The following is a 19,333-nucleotide window of genomic DNA, read 5'->3' on the forward strand; positions in this document are numbered from 1 at the left end:
TTTTTTCTCTCCTTCTTCTTCCCAAACTCAGGAAAATATGTTCAAACTAGTTTTAATAAATATTTATTGAGGACCTGCTACAAGCTTAGCATTTTACCGGGCATGCGTCTGGCACAATCAATAGCCTTCATCATTAAGTCTGTGACCATACCCAGTAGAACCAATGAGGACTAGAAACCAGAAATTTAAATCAGTTATTTCAATAAAATGAGCAAAGTGTCAGTGGAAGAACTCACAAAAAAAACTAAGTTAACCACCCCTTAACACTTGTTACCTTAAATCTACCCCTGCAAGGGGTGGTTCCAGGTTAAACACCACCCTCTAATTTCCTCTGTTGTCAATCTACACTTTCACAGCCTGGAAGCTCACTCAAATAAGCTTCCTCTATTCTTAAAGGAAACTTAAAAACAAAACTATACAATTAACTCATTACAGCACAACCCACTGATGCACCAAGAGACTACCCTACCTATTACCGTCTTCTTTCACAGATAGGTACCCTTAAGTATTAGTTGCTGTTTCTTCCTTTTCTGATCTTGTCTTCTAATTGTTATTTCTAAAACTGCTCCCTCAGAGGTCACTAATGTGATCATGACTTCTGTGAGGTTTTCTAACCACAGAGGTGAATATTTTCTGATGAAAAAATACATGTTCCTAAGAATTCAAATGTTTTATTATTTTATTACTTAATTCATGTGATTGATGAGAATACTGTAAAGTGATTATATGGATTCTCCAAAATTTATTAAACAGTAAACAAACAATGTCTATTTTCCCCACTTATTTCAGTAGAATTAAGAATCTCTAAATAATAGATGACAGGAGAAAAAAAAATCAATGAACACTATTCCTTCTCCTCTAGAATAAGTTTCAAAATAGATCACAGGGCTAAGGAAAGTCAGGGCTTCATTTCCTAAGAGAATGTAATGGATAGGACCACACCAGTGCAGGCATTTTTTCCAGTGATGCATCTGTTCCAAATGCTGAAGAACTCAGGTATGACTGCTCACGGAAACCGGATGGACTCACTGCTTCCTTTACTTATGAGCAATTTTCTTGCCATTATGCTATTAAACTCCATCAAAGTGCTGAGTGTTCAAAGATCTGCATGCAAACGTGATCATGAAGAATCATAGGAAAAGAATGAAATTCTAAAGCTTGTTACTGTCAAGTAAATATTTCAGAATCCCCATGGAGCACACTTAACAACTATATTGTTAGTAACGGAAATATTTTTCCTAACTTGGCTCAAGTCAAGACTTTCAGGAGAGTACAAGTTGACAGAATCAATCATATGGTTGGGTCCTTTCCCTTGTGATCAATCATCAATGCTCCTTAACCTGGAAAGAGCCACATCATAGCTGCCAACAGACTGAGAATCAAACCACATGGAGGACATCCAGGTGAAGGAGCTCAGGGCTCCTGCCCTGCTCACATGCTGAATACTCTTTTTCTTGACATGCTGAAATCGTGGATTTCTAGACTCCCTCTTTATTCTTGCTTCTCCCCATAGCGTATATTTTTCTTTTTGTTGACAACAATCTAATTTGCCTGGAAACTGCTTCAAGTGCCTATGTTCCACTTGGGATCACAGTAATACTTTTGCAGATGGTTTGGAGCTTTTTTTTTTTTCTCAAAACAAGCCACGAACTCTAAAGCATTTTGCCATATTTCTGCACTGCTATATAAAATACACTTGAGATGACTAGAGTCATTTTTTCACCAGACAGCAGTCATTAATTAACCTGGGAAAGAATCCCAATTCCATTTTTCCATGGCATAACAATTACTCCAATTATCCAAGATACCTGTCTTAGTTTGGGTTCCCCCAAAAGTCACCTTGAGATAAGAACTTGGGTTAGTCTGGGATAGTGAACTGGGGAAGTGATCCCCGAGAACATAAGTTTGGAAGTGAGGAAAGCATGACAGAGGAGAGAGAAAAACCATGAAAGGAGATGGCATGGAGCATTCCTCCTGGGGCTCAATGCCCCCAGGATGTTCTGAAAAAACATAAGTAATGTGCTTCAGAATTGTCCCACAAGGAGAAGGGGAAACTGGGCATGTTTTTTCCCATGCCCTTCACTGGGTAAAGATTGTGCTTCTAAGGCTGCTCTGCAGCAAGTAAGTTTCCACAGGGCTGACAAAGTGCTCCAGTAGAAAAGCACAGGTCAGGCCCTAGAGAAGGAAAGCTGTCCGTATCCACGGGAGATGTCCAGTATGGGCGAACTCAAAGGTGGGCCAAGACTATAACAAGAGCATCTGCCTACAGCAGCCCACAACCCAATTCCTTGCTCTTATCAAGTTACCACGTCCTGCTGACTCTGTCTTTCAAAAAAGACTCTGATACTCCTATCTTCAAATACAATCTACTATACTCATCTTTCAATATTTTAACCCTTTCCTACTAATTATCTCCTGTGTCCACTCCCAATCCCAGGATTATTCCTGTCTGTAGGATAGATGAGTTCTCACGAGGTCACTGGTTGTCACTGATCTGCTCTAGCTGTCCACCCTCAAGTCTTTGAACACTTCCCCTTTCAAAAAATAGCCTCCTCTCTTCCTGTAACACATAACAATTCTCCCCAGCTCTCAGCCTGTCCCACACAGAATGCCCCAGCCCTTGAGACCCACACTAGAAATTATCAATACTTAAGAAATATTTTCCTTAGCTGTGGCTTGTACTCTTCTCCTCCTCTGAATTACTACAGTTTTGATGGCAAACAATGCCATTTTAAAGGTTTATTTAAAGCAATAGGCTCAGAATCCCCAAGCAAACTCTTAAGTATCCAAAGGGCCAAGACTGAGATCAATGTTTCTTTCTTGAATTCCTCCAACACTCACTCTTGTGTCCACTAATTAAAGACCACCAGGAACACACCTGTAGTAAATGAACTGAGCTTTCATTCACTTACTACAGCAAGAAGGAGTAAAGTAATTGGAGAATTTTAAGAAACTGGTGGATACTTAGTATACAACTTGAGTTTGTTTTGGGCGATTCCAAGAAAGGTTTAAGAAAATGGGCCAGGCACGGTGGCTCACGCCTGTAATCCCAGCACTTTGGAGGCCGAGGTGAGTGAATCACGAGGTCAGGAGATCGAGACCATCCTGGTCAACATGGTGAAATACTACTAAAGATACAAAAAATTAGCTGAGCGTGGTGGTGCGTGCCTGTAATCCCAGCTACTCAGGAGGCTGAGGCAGGAGAATTGCCTGAACCCAGGAGGCGGAGGTTGCGGTGAGCCAAGATCGCGCCATTGCACTCCAGCCTGGGTAACAAGAGCGAAACTTCGTCTCAAAAAAAAAAAAAAAAAGAAAGAAAATGGAGGCCAGATTTGGATTAGGAACTGTTGGGTGGTGGGGGAAATTCATTGATTATCTTGGCAAATTTAATCTAGAAGGCAGAGGATTAAAACTAAGTTGGAGTCATCATTGGTAAAGGAGCAATCACTTACATCAGTCATAAGAGAGGGAGGTTTAATTACTTCTATGGTTGGAGAGGGTCCTTGTCTCAGTCTTGTTTCAGACATACTCAAGAAGTAGGCTTGTCTGATTATTTATATTCTTCAAGAGGTATTTATGTTCTGTTGGGAACATTGTGGTCTGTCAGCTGCCAGGACCATTTTTCACTTTCTCAAAAGTTATTCAAAAGATAACAGAATAACTTATAACTGTTGAATAAATTTCAAATTTATCCTAAATCTAATGATAATGTAAACTTTGACTCACAATTTATCATTTCAACTTTCTGGCAGGCACTGCGCACATGGAACAGAATAAGACATATTGGTCTTTGACACAGGTCCATGAGCTCAAAGTCCAAAGAAAAGGCAAATGTCTAGGCTGATGCAATACAAGCATGAAAAGTGCCCAAATATAAGTATGAAAAAGGTGCTGAGCTGGTGCAAGAAACAGGGTGTTCAACTCCATCTGGAGGCGTGGGTGAAGCTTTCCAGGAAGACATGCCACCTGAGATGGATGTGTGAGGATGAGTAGGAGTTGGCCAGTTGGAAAAAGGAGGGTGGAGGATGCCATTCCAAACTAGACACAACCTAGGTAAAGGTGTAAAGCAGCATAATGAGTTGAGGAACAAAATATAAATCAATGTTGCTAGAGAAACTATTCAAAGCATTCAAAATATTTCCAGGATATTTTTGAATATAAGGTGCTATTTTGGCACCCCTGAAATTGCACAGCACAGAACGTGAATTTTGTTCTCAGTTAATTAAACTGAGTGTTAAAGAGAAAGTAAATCATACCAATACTTTTACATATGGTCCCCCTCCAGAAATGGAGATGAAGTGGAAATGGAATACGAACCAATTCAAAATAACATATTGACGTTTATATGTACTTCTCTTGAGTATAATGAATTAGAAAAAAATTCAGAAACTTTAACCTAAAATTGGAAATCAAATCCCAACACATGGAAATAAAACCAACAACTTATTGTATCATCTTTCTGTTACACCAAGAAAACTCAGAAATTCAATGACTATTATATAATAGAGTAATTCTCTTATCAGGGCAAACACACACACACACACATACACACACACACACTCACTCTCTCTCTCTCTCTCTCTCTCTCTGTCTGTCTCTGTCTCTCTCTCTCTCTCTCTCTCTTCCATTGAGGACCTAGTCTTTAGATAATTTATTCTGGAAATCCAATGGCCTTAATGTTAATACTTACTTTTCTATAGTTCCTCAAAAATTAATACATTATAAGTATTTAAGGTAACTTCACTTCTTTCTAGTTTGAAATAGAAATGATTCATCAAGTACTTATAAACAAGCATTGATGGTGAGAAAGGAACAGACTGGGCAACACAATTAAATAGTAAAAAAAAAAATCTAAAAGTCTAATTTCACTAAAAAAAAAAGACGAACAAGTGCTACAATCTGAATGTTTATATCCCCACAAAATTCCTATATTGAAACTACCCCCAATCCCAACAGTATTAAGAGGTAGGGACTTTGGAAGGTGATTAGTCATAAGTAATCCACCCTCCTAAATAGCATTAGTAGCCTTATAAAAGTGATGTGAGGTAGGCTTTTTTGTCCCTTCTGCCATGTGAAGACATAGAAGGTGCCAACTATGAGGAGCAGGCCCTCTCCAAATGCCAAATCTGCCAACACCTTGATCTTGGACTTCCCAGTCTCCATAAGTGGAAACAATAAATTTCTACTGTTTACAAATTACCCGGGCTAAGGTATTTTGGTATAGCAGCCAAAATGAACTAAGACAACAACTCGCTAATATAGGGAAAAAGTATGAATAAACCAACAAAAGGAAACGGCAAACAATTCACAGTGGGATATAAATAAGTGTTCCACAAACAGATTTAAAAACGCTCAACTTTTCTATTAAGAAAGTACATATGACAACATGATTTTTTTTTACTATTTAGATTGGCCTAGGACAGGAAAGCACAGTATTGGCAAAGAGGAGTTGTTTCTCTTTCCAAAATACAGCCCCTGCCTAGGAAAAGTTCAACAGCCATTTGAAAAGACAAGGTGGCAATCCTAAAAAATATTAAATATTAAAGTTACTGATATCCTGTGGCCTAAAAACTCTACTTGTAAGAATTTATGCAACATAAAAAAAGGTGTAAAAGTAGGCAAATAAATTTGAAATTCATTGTAGACAAGAGAAAACTACCCAATGTCATCAAAACAAATCTGTTGAAATGTATATTACAGCCATAGCTCACATATACATAAAATGGTATTTCACACAGCTACAAAAATAATGGTATTATTGTTTACACGCTTATATAGAAGAAGTCCTCTGGTTTTTTTTTTTTTTTAAGGAAGAAAAATCCAGTGGTAGAAATACGTGTGTTGAATAAGCCCATTTCAATAAATTAGTTAATACATAACTATTTGCATAGATCACAGAGCCAAAAACATGCATATGCTGTGTTCTCATTTTATTTTTATTTCAGGCAGAATTTATTTTGCTTTAAGAGTAATTTCTGGCAACAAGATATAAAGGGAATGTAACTCCTCATTCCTGAAATCTCTCCAGTATCTTTTGATAAAAATGTCAGTACCAAGGTTGAATAAAAATGTAACAATAAATCACAAGCCATACTTTAATGGCATAAAAAGGACTTTGGAAGAAATGAAGATGTCACTATCTTTTTTTTTTTTTTTTTTAGCTAGAAATGCCACATGGTGGCTTCAATACTGTTTGCAACTGCAAAGTACCTTCATGAAAATAATTTAATTGCTCCTGACAGGCCTCATAGTTGTCGCTGAATTCCATCCAGCCATGCCATGACTAACATTACAGAGGAAAACCAGTAAAAGGTCACACACGTGGTTTGGGAAACCTTCAAAATGCAGTGCCCATATCTTGGCTGATAGGAATTTACAGTACCATTGTGTTTTCAAAAACGATCGGAAACCTTAGGAATTGTCACAGTTATCACAACTACACATTTCAGCAAAGAAGAACGGAAGACACAGGTAACATGAACCAGGAGGGCAGAAGGTCTGTACCCCTAGCAATGAAGCAGGCACAAAGGCATAACGTGAAACAGTCATGGAGAATAAACAAAACAGTTGAAGTTGCACAATTAAAGTATAAAATTCAACATTGATTGCAAACCACCTTTTAAAATGTGTAGACCTGTTTTATCTTTAAAACCCTACTCTGTTTTATCCCTTTTACCAAAATTCTGTCAGTTCACCTATTTTATTACAAATGTATTTTCTTCCTTCTGTATTCACACTAAACTATATTCTGATGTGAATGCTACAAAGAGGAGGCCAGGTAACTGAGGCGCTAGGCTGCAGGAAATGTGCTAATGGGAATCCAGTGCTGTGAAGACACTATGGATTCTAATGGGAATCCAGTGCTATACACTATGGATTCTAATGGGAATCCAATGCTACGCTATCCTGATATTAAGCCCACTTCTCTAGTTTAGCATTTCTCAACTTGAGCTACTGACATTTTGTGCCAGATAATTTTGTGTTGAGGGGGCTGTCTTCTGCAGAGTAGGATGTTTAGCAGCATTCCTATACTCAACCCTCTAGATGCCAGTAGCACCCTCTCCCAGCGTAACAATGAAACATGTCTCCAGATATGGCCACATGATTCCTGTGGGATAAATTCATCTCAGGTGAAGAACCACCATTCCAGAAGAGAGCTTATAAATCCCAGTAAAATCTTTAATGGATCTCGAAAAAGGATAAAGGAAAGAAAGATACCAAGAAGAACAAGATTAATAAAAATAAATCTAGGTTGAACATTTTTAAAAGACAAGACATCCAGCAAGCTTCTGAAAGTCAGGTAAGGAGTTACCCACAATTGCCTTCCATTTTGAAGAAGATACCTAAGAACCAAAAGCAGTTTGACTTTCCTTATATAAATGTGTTGGTAAATCTTTACGTCTTTTTTGTGACCAGACACTCACCATTAAAACTTATATGCTTGCTTCTTACAGAATGAACAAGATTACTGTGCCTTGAATTTTGAAACCAAGGTTTATATCCAAACTGCATCACTTACAATTCAGTGGCCTTCAACAAATTATATCATCTTTGGCATTAGTTATTAATATATATAATGCGGACAATAACTCCTTCATGTGGGTTATTGTATGGATTAAAAGAGATTACAACAGGCATCTATTATAATGTCTATTACAAAACAGGTAAATAATCAATATTTTCTCCTTTCCTCTTCCTACAGTTTAACAGGCAAGAAACGAACTGCAGATAGATGGGATCCTGGGATGTCACCACGGGCAGGGGGACATAAAAGCATCTGTTCTGGAAACAGGAAAATTGAGGAAGAAGGAGCCCAAGATAGCAGACAGCAGCAGTCACAGAATCAGGCAAGCAAAGAAATATCAAGACTCAGTCCAGTTGTCACCTGGTGTTGAATAACTGGGTGTGTTTTACTGTTTAATTTAGCCATTTTTCTTACTTTCCTTTTTAAAAATTTTGTAAAACTTTTGTTTCATAAGAGATCTCATGGTGCTTTATATTAAGGAGTTATTCTTGATCACATAACATTATCTTTGCATACAGTATATTTTAAAATGCTAATGAAAATGTTGTATCCAGTATCTATGACTAGTTTTTTAAATATAGACTTTATTTTTCAGGGCAGTTCCTGGCTCACAGCAAAATCAAGTGGAAAGTACAGAAAATTCCCATACGCTACTTCGTATACACAGGCACAGCCTACCCAACTGTCAATATCATATCAACTTCAAAACCTGTTCTATGGGCCTTGAAAAATGTATAATGACATATATCTGCCATTATACATCACACAGAATGATTTCACTGTCCTAAGAATCCTCTGTGCTCTGCCTATTTATCCCACCAAGAAAGAATGAGAGTTCTGACTGCTCCATGTCTTCATCAGCATTTGGTGTTCTCAGTGTTTTAAATTTCAACCATTCTCATAGGTAGATAGTGATAACTTACTGTTCTAATTTGCAACTCTCTAATGATACATGATGTTGAGGATCTTTTCACATGCTTATGTGCCATCTGTATATCTTCTTTTGTGAGGTGTCTGTTAAGATCTTTGATCCACTTTAAAATCAGGTTGTTTTCTTATTGTTAAGTTTTAAAAGTTGTTTGTATATTTTGAGTAACAGTTCTTCATCAGACGTGTCTTTTACAAATATTTTCTCCCAGTCTCTGGCTTGTCTTCTCTTTCTGTTGATGTTTTCACTTTTTTACTTACTTTCTCACCTCTCTATTCCACTGAAAATGTGTTTTCTAAGCTAAGGGAAAATATCTTCAAAAAAAAAAGCTACCAGATATATTTGCTTATTAAGGCTTCAGAAGATAACTGAAAAGCTGAGACCATTTTCGTCTCTGGCCCTGATACAGAAGAAAGAGAAAAAGGATTGGAAAGAACAGCTAGTTTTCAGCAGTTACAAGAGAAGCAAACAAGCCAATACCTGGGCCTTCAGAAGAGAAGAAAGGGGAACTAGCTGGAGATCAAGAAATTAACCCAGGCTCAGGTCCTCAGTCTTGCTAATAGGCTGCCAAATATGAGATGTCTCACCTGTAAAATGTGTGTGAACTGTGTGTGAGAACACAGGTGTTCAAAAAGGATCTCAAACGTGCATGTTTGGCACTATCTACAAATACAGTTATTCATGTAGAATGAGATACACTGAAATACTGAATATTTAAAAATATACAGTCTTTTTATAAACTTTGTATTGTTTAAGTATACTGGGGAACCAAAATGGCTCAGGTCTCTGTTCTTCTCTGAGTGGTTGTATTTAGACTATGCTCTCTCTAGCCACAGCAACTATTAGTATATTGCATATAACTTATTCAACTCTTAGGGTGAATTTCTACTCTCAGCCCTCAATTAACATTCACCAAGTGATTATATTAATAATATATTAAAAAGCATTAAGGCGAGGGGACTCAAGATGGCGCTGTGAGAACAACCCAGGATTGGAGCCCGCGTTGAATTCGCAAACGGTGAGTCAGTGCTGCATTTCCAGACTGATCTTTGCTGCCCACAGAACGGGGAAACTCCCAAGTATAAAAAGACACGGGACGCCAGGCAGTAGGTCTGCCTGGCGAAGCCGGCAGCCGTGGCAGCGGCGGCCGGCCCTACCCAGCAATCCCCACAGGGCGCGCTTGTACGGGTGCCTTGTTGAACCGGCAACCTGAGACTTGAGAGGGCTGGACTTGAGACTGAACGAGACTTGCACAGTAGCCCAGCCCAGGGGATTGCAGGGACAGATCGCTTGGGATACCCAGTGGGACGAACAAAACCGCGATTTCAAACTATCCCGGGCAGACGGTCCGAGACGCTCTGTGGGGGAGGGGCGTCCACCACTACGGAGGCAACCTGCCCCAACTGATATACACGCCCACTGCTGACGCAGCCAGCCGTTGCCGAGGCAACCCGCCCCAAATGAGATACACGCCCACTGCTGACGCAGCCAGCCGTTGCCGAGGCAACCTGTCCCTACTGAGATACACGCCCACTGCTGACGCAGCCTGCCGTTGCTGAGGCAACACGCTACAACGAAGAGACTCCGCCGCAGGGCGTGGCGGAGACCACAGCAGAGCCGGCAGGAACAGCACGAATCACACAACAGCTGGGCGGAGCCTCGGCAGCCAAACAGTGGCTAGTCTGCCTTCGAGCTGGGCAGGACACCTGATCGGACATCCAAAAATAAAGCCCAAACCCCTCAACACAGAGCATTTGAGGAAAAAAAAAAGGGTTGTTTAATGAGCTGTGTTGCAGCAGAATCAAACATAGCAGCCTAACAGCCCTGAATGAACGACAGAGTGCACAGCTCAGCAATTAAACCCCTATAAAGTACAAACTGTCTCCTCAAGCAGCTCCCTGACCCCTCTATATCCAAAAGACTGTCATTAGGCAGGCATCATCCTGGGACAAAGAGAGCAGAAAAAGAAACTGGTAGCATCCCTCGCTGTGCCACGGCTACTAGAGGTGCACCCCAGACAAGCAGGGTCTGGAGTGGACCTCAACAGTCGTACAGCGAAGGGGCTAGACTGGTAGAAGGAAAACCAAGTAACAGAAATACTTCACCATCAACATTCTGGGTGTCCACTCAGAGACCCAAACGAAAAGTCAGCAACTACGCAGACGACCAGCGGACAAATCCACAAAGATGGGAAGAAACCAGAGCAAAAAGGAGGAAAACACCCGAAACCAGAACACATCGCCTCCTAGAAAGGACCAAGACTCCTCACCAGCAAGGGAACAAAGCTGGACGGAGAATGACTGTGACGAAATGACGGAATTAGACTTCAGAAGATGGATAATGAGAAACTTTTGTGAGCTAAAAGATCATGTATTAAATCAATGCAAAGAAACTAAGAACCTTGAAAAAAGATTTGAAAAAAGATTCGAGGAAATGATAACAAGAATGGATACCTTAGAGAGGAATATGAATGAATTAAAGGAGCTGAAAAACACAATACGAGAACTTCGCGAAGCAAACGCAAGTTTCAATAGCCGAATTGACCAAGCAGAAGAAAGAATATCTGAAGTCGAAGACCAACTCAATGAAATAAAACGAGAAACCAAGATCAGAGAAAAAAGCGCAAAAAGGAATGAACAAAGTCTCCAAGAAATGTGGGACTATGTGAAAAGACCTAACCTACGTTTGATAGGTGTACCAGAAGGGGACGAAGAGAATGAATCCCAGCTGGAAAATACTCTTCAGGACATCATCCAGGAAAATTTCCCCCACCTAGCAAGACAAGCCAACACTCAATTGCAGGAAATACAGAGAACACCACAAAGATATTCCGCAAGAAGAGCAACCCCAAGGCACATAATCGTCAGATTCAACAGGGTTGAAATAAAGGAGAGAATACTAAGGGCAGCCAGAGAGAAAGGTCGGGTCACCCACAAAGGGAAGCCCATCAGACTCACAGCAGATCTCTCGGCAGAAACACTACAAGCCAGAAGAGAGTGGGGGCCAATATTCAACATTCTTAAAGAAAAGAACTTTCAACCCAGAATTTCATATCCAGCCAAACTGAGCTTCAGAAGTGAAGGAAGAATAAAATCCTTTGCGAACAAGCAAGTACTCAGAGATTTTGTCACCACCAGGCCTGCTTTACAAGAGCTCCTAAAAGAGGCACTACACATAGAAAGGATCAATCAGTACCAGCCATTCCAAAATCACACTGAATGCTAAAGAGCTTCAACATAATGAAGAATCTACAACAACTAACAGGCAAAACAGCCACTTAGCATCAAAATGGCAGTATCAAATTCACACATAACAATATTAACCCTAAATGTAAATGGACTAAATGCACCAATCAAAAGACACAGACTGGCAAATTGGATAAAAATCCAAAACCCATCAGTGTGCTGTATCCAGGAAACCCATCTCACATGCAAGGATACACAAAGGCTCAAAATAAAGGGATGGAGGAAGATTTACCAAGCTAATGGAAAGCAAAAAAAAGCAGGAGTTGCAATTCTCATCTCTGATAAAATAGACTTTAAAGCAACAAAGATCAAAAGAGACAAAGAAGGCCATTACATAATGGTAAAAGGATCGATACAACAAGAAGAGCTAACGATCCTAAACATATATGGACCCAACACAGGAGCACCCAGATACATAAGGCAAGTTCTTAATGACTTACAGAAGGACTTAGACTCCCACACAATAATAGTGGGAGACTTTAACACTCCACTGTCAATACTAGACAGATCAACCAGACAGAAAATCAACAAGGATACCCAGGGCTTGAACTCAGACCTGGAGCAAGCAAACCTGGTGGACATTTACAGAACTCTCCACCCCAAATCCACAGAATACACATTCTTCTCAGCACCACATCACACCTACTCTAAAATTGACCACATAATTGGAAGTAAAGCACTGCTCAACAAATGCAAAACAACTGAAATCATAACAAACAGCCTCTCAGACCATAGTGCAATCAAGTTAGAACTCAGAATTCAGAAACCGACCCAGAACCGCACAGCTTCATGGAAACTGAACAACTGGCTCTTGAATGTTGACTGGGTAAACAACGAAATGAAGGCAGAAATAAAGAAGTTCTTCGAAACCAATGAGAATGAAGACACAACGTGCCAGAACCTCTGGGACACATTTAAAGCAGTCTCTAGAGGAAAGTATATAGCAATAAGTGCCCATATGAGGAGAATGGAGAGATCCAAAATTGACACCCTATCGTCAAAATTGAAAGAGCTAGAGGAGCAAGATCAAAAAAACTCAAAACCCAGCAGAAGACAAGAAATTACTAAGATCAGAGCTGAGCTGAAGGAGATTGAGACACGAAAAACCCTTCAAAAAATCAATAAATCCAAGAGCTGGTTTTTTGAAAAGATCAACAAAATAGACAGACCACTAGCCAGATTGATTAAAAATAAAAGAGAGAACAACCAAATAGATGCAATAAAAAATGATAAAGGGGAAATCACCACAGATTCCACAGAAATTCAAACCATCATCAGAGAATATTACAAACAACTCTATGCACATAAACTAGTAAACCTGGAAGAAATGGATAAATTCCTGGACTCCTGTGTCCTCCCAAGCCTAAACCAGGAGGAAGCTGAAACTATGAATAGACCAATAACAAGGTCTGAAGTTGAGGCAGCAATTAAGAGCCTACCTCACAAAAAAAGCCCAGGTCCAGATGGGTTCACAGCCGAATTCTACCAGACACACAAGGCGGAGCTGGTACCATTCCTTCTAAAACTATTTCAAACAATCCAAAAAGAGGGAATCCTTCCCAAATCATTTTATGAGACCAACATCATCCTGATACCAAAACCCGGCAGAGACCCAACGAGAAAAGAAAACTTCAGGCCAATATCCATGATGAACATAGATGCAAAAATCTTCAATAAAATATTGGCAAGCCAATTGCAACAGCAAATCAAAAAACTTACTCATCATGATCAAGTAGGATTCATCCCAGGGATGCAAGGCTGGTTCAACATACGCAAGTCTATCAACGTAATTCACCACATAAACAGAACCAAAAACAAAAACCACATGATTATCTCAATTGACGCAGAGAAGGCATTTGACAAAATTCAACAGCCCTTTATGCTAAAAACCCTCAATAAACTCGGTATCGATGGAACGTATCTCAAAGTAATAAAAGCTATTTATGACAAACCAACAGCCAATATCATACTGAATGGGCAAAAACTGGAAGCATTCCCTTTGAAATCTGGTACTAGACAAGGATGCCCTCTCTCACCACTCCTATTCAATATAGTACTGGAAGTTCTAGCCAGAGCAATCAGGCAAGAAAAAGAAATAAAGGGTATTCAAATAGGAAAGGTGGAAGCCAAATTGTCTCTATTTGCAGACGACATGATAGTATACCTAGAAGACCCCATCGCCTCAGCCCAAAAACTCCTGAAACTGATAAACAACTTCAGCAAAGTCTCAGGATATAAAATCAATGTGCAAAAATCACAAGCATTCGTCTACACCAATAACAGACTTAAAGAAAGCCAAATCAAGAGCGAACTGCCATTCGCAATTGCTACAAAAAGAATAAAATACCTTGGAATACAACTCACAAGGAATGTAAGGGACCTCTTCAAGGAGAACTACAAACCACTGCTCAACGAAATCAGAGAGGACACAAACAGATGGAGAAACATTCCATGTTCATGGTTAGGAAGAATTAATATCGTGAAAATGGCTATACTGCCCAAAGTAATTTACAGAATCAACGCTATCCCCATCAAGCTACCATTGACTTTCTTCACAGAACTGGAAAAAACCACCATGAACTTCATATGGAACCAAAAGAGAGCCCGCATAGCCAAGTCAATTCTAAGCAAAAAGAACACAGCGGGGGGCATCACACTACCGGATTTCAAACTATACTACAAGGCTACAGTAATCAAAACAGCATGGTACTGGTACCAAAACAGAGATATAGACCAATGGAACAAAACAGAGGCACCGGAGGCAACACAACATACATACAACTATACAATCTTTGATAAACCTGACAAAAACAAGCAATGGGGCAAGGATTCCATGTTTAACAAATGGTGTTGGGAAAACTGGCTAGCCATGTGCAGAAAGCAGAAACTGGACCCCTTCCTGACACCTTATACTAAAATTAACTCCAGATGGATTAAAGACTTAAACATAAGACCTGGCACCATAAAAACCCTAGAAGGAAATCTAGGCAAAACTATCCAGGACATAGGAGTAGGCAAGGACTTCATGAACAAAACACCAAGAGCATTGGCAACAAAAGCCAAAATAGACAAATGGGACCTAATGAAAATCCACAGCTTCTGCACGGCAAAAGAAACAGTCACTAGAGTGGATCGGCAACCAACAGAATGGGAAAAAATTTTCGCAGTCTACCCATCTGACAAAGGGCTGATATCCAGAATTTACAAACAACTCAAGCAGATTTACAGGAAAAAAACAAACAAGCCCATTCAAAAGTGGGCAAAGGATATGAACAGACACTTTACGAAAGAAGACATATATGAGGCCAACAATCATATGAAAAAATGCTCATCGTCACTGGTCATCAGAGAGATGCAAATCAAAACCACATTGAGATACCATCTCACGCCAGTTAGAATGGCGATCATTAAAAAATCTGGAGACAACAGATGCTGGAGAGGATGTGGAGAAAAAGGAACACTTTTACACTGTTGGTGGGAGTGTAAATTAGTTCAACCATTGTGGAAGACAGTGTGGCGATTCCTCAAGGCCTTAGAAATAGAAATTCCATTTGACCCAGCAATCCCATTACTGGGTATATATCCAAAAGACTATAAATCGTTCTACTATAAGGACACATGTACACGAATGTTCATTGCAGCACTGTTTACAATAGCAAAGACCTGGAATCAACCCAAATGCCCATTGATAATAGACTGGATTGGAAAAATGTGGCACATATACACCATGGAATATTATGCAGCAATCAGAAATGATGAGTTTGTGTCGTTTGTAGGGACATGGATGAATCTGGAAAACATCATCCTCAGCAAACTGACACAAGAACAGAAAATGAAACACCGCATATTCTCACTCATAGGTGGGTGATGAAAAATGAGAACACATGGACACAGAAAGGGGAGTATTAAACACTGGGGTCTATTGGGGGGAAAAGGGGAGGGCCAGTGGGAGGGGGAGGTGGGGAGGGATAGCCTGGGGAGAAATGCCAAATGTGGGTGAAGGGGAGAAGAAAAGCAAAGCACACTGCCATGTGTGTACCTACGCAACTGTCTTGCATGCTCTGCTCATGTACCCCAAAACCTATAATCCAATAAAAAATTAAAAAAAAAAAAAAAAGCATTAAGTACAAAATATTCTAGCTAGTCACAGAGGCCCATGCCTGGAATTCCAACACTTTTGGAGGCTGAGGCAGGAGGATTGCTTGAGCCCAGGTGTTTGAGACCAGCCTGGGTAATGCAGCCAGACCCCATCTCCACAAAAATTTAAACATTAGCCAGGTGTGGTAGCTTGCACCTGTAGTTCCAGCTACTTGGGAGGCTGAGGTGAAAGGATCACTTGAGCCATGGAGGCCAAGGCTGCAGTGAGCTATGCTCATGCGACTGCACTCTGGCCTGGGCAAAAGAGCAAGTCCCTATCTCAAAAACAAGAACAACAAACAACAAATTTTTCTATCCAGAAGAAATACAAGGGTCCTCAGGTATGTCATAAACAGTACTTTCAAAGATTTAAGCCACACATACACAAAACACACACACACATACATAGAAAACCAACACAACAAGCAGTTTATAACATATTCTGGGCTTATTTTCCTTCCAAATTCATTGTTTCAAAGTTGTTTAACTTAATGACCTATCAAAAAGTCTCTGCCTAAGGAAATAACACATGGCATGAAATATCAAGTTAAAATTCAGAGGCAAGCACTTTTTAAAAAGGTGCATACCTTTGAGTGGTTTCATCTTTTTAAACTGTAAAATCTAATTTCCCCTGAAAAAAGACGTGATATCTATAAGACATGCTAACCTTAGCCCACCTTCAAATCTCTGTAATCTCCAACGACTGAGACATTATGAAACTGGACTGAGTATAATCAGGTAATCTTGGCAATGGTCTCTGAAGAGATATCATTACACATTACAGAACTTCCTGGAATAGGAAAAAGTACTATGAAAGGAATTTTCTCACCCAGGTATGGTTGTGAAAGTGCATTTGAGGCTGGGAGTGGTGGCTCAAGCCTGTAATCCCAGCACTTTGGGAGGCCGAGACGGGTGGATCATGAGGTCAAGAGATTGAGACCATCCTGGTCAAAATGGTGAAACCCTGTCTCTACTAAAAATACAAAAAATTAGCTGGGCATGGTGGCGTGTGCCTGTAATCCCAGCTCCTCAGGAGGCTGAGGCAGGAGAATTGCCTGAACCCAGGAGGCGGTGGTTGCGGTGAGCCAAGATCATGCCATTGCACTCCAGCCTGGGTAACAAGAGCGAAACTCTGTCTCAAAAAAAAAAGAAAGAAAGAAAGTGCATTTGAATACACTGACTTGGAGTTCTGAAAACAAAAAGATCTAAATTTAGGTTTGAGGTCTGCTACTTACCAACTGTAAAACCATGGGCAAGTTAATCTACCTTCACCAACTTTAGTTTCTTCATCTGTAAAATGAGAATACTTCCACCTCACTCATAGAGTTACTCTGATAATTTGAAAAGATTTAAGATTATGTACATAAAATACTTAGCACAGTGCCTGACCACAGTAGGTTTCAACAAATGGTAGGACCCACTATTACTACTAATATGTGTAATTACTACTACTACATATTATTACTAATAATTATGTAAATAAATGTTGATTAAAATAACCACAACCAAAACAACTACAGTCTGGAGGCCTACTGGGAGGCTATGTCTTGTTAAGTCTCATTTAATTGCCTACTGAGAATGGCACCAGAGTTTCACTTATTCCAGTGTCCTGAGAATGACAATGATCAGGTTATTGTCCCTAAATTTCCTTCCACTTCCTTCATTAGTGGAGGGAGTCATCATTAGGACTATTCAGAACCACTAAAGAAGGTTTAGTCACAATCATGCCCCACATTTTTCTACACAAGGGCTCTATGGGGAAGATCAGTAGTAGATAATTTGCACAACAGTGACTGTCACTCATGTGGGAAGGCAATAATTCTACATCTTTTTCCTACATGACACAACTTAGGAATATACTTTCCCATCTGTATTAGTTGGTTCCACTGTTTTCATGATTGAGTTGAAGGCTCAATATACAAATACTTACTGAGTGCCAACTATGTACTGGTTACAGTGTTAGGAATGCAGTGATTCACAAAATCCATGCACTCCTTACACTTTGGAAAGTGACCACCTAGCACGGTGTTCCACAACCTATCATCATCATCCATTTTAAATCATGACCTACTAATATATTTGTGCATAGGTGTATGCTTGCACATACACATAAACAGAGACACATATGACTGAAAGTTTTACTAACCAATACCCTTACTGAAATTATCCAGGTACAGAAAGATAAATACTGCATGTTCTCACTCATATGTGGAAGATAAAAAAGTTGATCTCATAGAAGTAGAGAATAGAACAATGATTATTAGAGGCTGGGAAAGGTGTGGTGTGGGAGGATGTTATAGGGAAAGCTGGATTAAAAGATACAAAGGTAATAATAGGTAACTTGGAAGAATAAATCCTAGTGTTCTATAGCACTGTAGGGTGACTACAGTTAACTATTATTTACTATATATTTTCAAATAGCTGAAAGAGAGGATTTTTAATGTTCCCAACACAAAGAATAATAAATGTTGGAGGTGATGAATATGCTAAATACCCTGCTTGTGCTATAAGAGTTAACAGGAAATTATTTAGGCAGATAGTGAGGGTAAGGAAGTCCTCAGTAAGGTTTTCCTTTTAATGAAAAGTAGCCCCTAAATTTTTTTCTAACAAAGAAAAGCCAGTAAAATTGAGCTGCAGACATAGACAAGCAAGCTGGAAGCTTGCATGGGTGAATGCTGACATCTGTGCCAATAGGAAAAGACTAGCTGGGGGCTAGGCAAGTCCAACATGGCAGCTCTATCTTCCCCTTTCTTTGTCAACAAAAGGCACAGAAAGGAGCAGACAACACTATGCAGGACAAGTAGAGACCCTATTGGCATAATAAAAGATTAGGGTTGGGTGGCCAGCTTCTTCAAGTGCTGTGCAACACACAGGATCCAGACAATCTTTTGGCCCTATGTAAATCAGACCCTGTCTCCTCAAACCTGTCTAAAATCCTGTGCACTCTACTGCAGGCTGGAAATCCCACTCAGGCACCCCTCTCTCTCTCGAAGGAAAGGGAGCTGTTCTCCTTTTTCTTTCTTTTGCCTATTAAACCTCTGCTCTTAACCTCATTCCTTGTGTGTCCATGTCCTTGATCTCCTTGGCATGAGGCAACAAACCTCAGGTATTCACCCCAGACAATGGCACTGCTTCACTTGGAGCATTGCATCTGGTATACGTGTACTTAAATATCACGCTGTACTCTATAAAGATGTAAAGTATTATATCAATTAAATATTGGCCAGGAGTGGTGACTCACACCTGTAATCCAAGCACTTTGGCATGCCATAGAGGGTGAATCACTTGAGGTCAGGAGTTCAAGACCAGCCTGGCCAACATGGCGAAACCCTGTCTCTACTAAAAATACACACACACAAAAATTAGCTGGGCCTAATAATTAAGCAGGCAGAGGCTGCAGTGAGGTGAAATTGCACCGCTTCACTCCAGCCTGGGTGACAGAGTAAGACTCTGTCTCAAAAAATATAAAATAAAAATAATTTAATAACAAAAAATACC

The 19,333-nt window shown here is 39.9% G+C and overlaps 1 protein-coding gene and 1 long non-coding RNA gene across 13 annotated transcripts in view; one reads left to right on the plus strand and one right to left on the minus strand.

The window, feature by feature from the left end:
* LOC103796732 (uncharacterized) overlaps positions 1-7,851 on the plus strand; it is a 49,828-nt gene extending 41,977 nt beyond the window's left edge. The window contains exon 4 of the long non-coding RNA XR_001914904.4: positions 7,703-7,851. This is a non-coding gene — a long non-coding RNA (uncharacterized LOC103796732). The remainder of the gene's footprint in view (positions 1-7,702) is intronic.
* BICC1 (BicC family RNA binding protein 1) overlaps positions 1-19,333 on the minus strand; it is a 318,114-nt gene that overhangs the window by 119,839 nt on the left and 178,942 nt on the right. The gene's annotated exons all lie outside the window — the stretch shown is intronic.

The sequence above is a fragment of the Callithrix jacchus genome, chromosome 12 (assembly GCF_049354715.1).
Source record: "Callithrix jacchus isolate 240 chromosome 12, calJac240_pri, whole genome shotgun sequence".
NCBI lineage: Eukaryota > Metazoa > Chordata > Mammalia > Primates > Cebidae > Callithrix > Callithrix jacchus.